This window comes from Macrobrachium nipponense, chromosome 13, assembly GCF_015104395.2.
Source record: "Macrobrachium nipponense isolate FS-2020 chromosome 13, ASM1510439v2, whole genome shotgun sequence".
Classification (NCBI taxonomy): domain Eukaryota; kingdom Metazoa; phylum Arthropoda; class Malacostraca; order Decapoda; family Palaemonidae; genus Macrobrachium; species Macrobrachium nipponense.
This window is the reverse complement of record NC_087206.1, coordinates 70,333,893-70,335,583: the sequence shown is the minus strand read 5'-3', so window position 1 is coordinate 70,335,583 and position 1,691 is coordinate 70,333,893.

Genomic DNA, 1,691 nt, shown 5'->3' with positions numbered 1-1,691 from the left:
GAGCTCTCGTTTTACAAGTTTATAGGTTGAACAAAAAGGCAAGGATATATACAGTTCTTTTTTAGGTACATTAAAAGTGGGTGCTATCGGTTTAACAATATCATTTAAAAACTCTCTCAAGATTTTCCCAAATAGGTGGGATGGATAGCAATTTCTGCTAAAATAGTTTTGCAAGAAAACTAGTTCCTCATGGAATTTGACCCAGTTGCATGACAAATTATAATTTCTACACAATAATGTCTTGCATGCATTAAGTTTAAAAACAACGGACAAAAGCTAAAGAAATTTGTTCCCAAACCAGTAAAAGTCTTCTTTCTGAAACACCTGTTAAAAATTTTATCATTTCATCGTGAGATTGTTATATCTAAAATGGCAGATCGTTATTCGATTCTATGTCCATAGTAAATTAATGTTCGGATGAAATGAGTTAATGAAATTAAGGAACAAATGTGCATGATCTTATCTTTAAAAAGTACAAACGTATCGTCTACGTCTCTTTTTATAAAAAAGGGTTTAAAGATGGACACTGGTCAAGAAATAGTTTTTCCAAGTGACACATAAAATATTGGCAAATGTGGGACCTAAAGGAGAGCCCATTGCCATGCCATCAGTTTGTTTGTAAATTTTCCCGTTAAAAATGAAATAGTTATCCATCACAGCCAGTTCCAAAAGTTTCCTAAAAGAGTCAATATCAACAAACCTTCAAAACACTATCTTCAGTAGGGAATAAAGCACTAATTATATCTATGGTTTCGGTGAGAGGTACATTGGTGAACAGTAAGGATACATCGTAACTAACCATAAAATGACCAGGGTGTTGCTGTAAACTCTCGGAATAAATTGGGGGTGGAATTCAGTAATTTATGTTCATTGCCTCCGTTAAACCGTTGAGTAGGGGGACTAGAAATTTGGCTAAGGCAAAATATGGTGAGTTATAGGCAGCTAATATTGGACGTAAAGGGACATTTTCTTTATGGATTTTGGGCAACCCATACAAGGAACTGAAAGAAGAGCCACTACTATAAAGAGACCGATATGTCTGATCATTCAAAATATTATTGTCAAACATTTGTTTAAGGCTGCGATTAATCTTGTCCTCGGTCTTGAATATTAGACTAAATTCTGGAGGTCCAACCTCCCTAAATTCATATACAGAAAAGTTTTGCCTGTTAGGATTCAATATTTTTCTCCTGTCTTTAGTAATAATGTAATTTTCTTAGTTGTTCACGTGTGGTTTGTGTTTTTAAGTGTTTTGTTTGTTTATTTATTTTGAAAGTGTCATTGTACTTGGTAGCTTTGCTTTTACTGTTGATCTCTTATTCAATTAGTTACCGTCTTACTTTTATATAGAATATAATTTCACTTATATATTTTTGTTTAATTAATCTATGTAATTCTTTTAATAAGGCATAAATATATCCCTGTGCCCCATTTTAGTCTGATTTAATGTACAGAATTTTAATTTTTTTCCGTGTTTTTAGCCATGAAGATGGGATTTGTAGGTCCCTAAAAAAACGTAGGCGTTGGATAAAAATAAAGTTTTAACGAAAAAATTCTGAAGTTCTGCTGGCCATACTCTTTTCATTAAAGATCCGACTTTCTAGAAGCGACAATGCCATTCATTATATATATATATATATATATATATATATATATATATATATATATATATATTATTATATATTGCTACT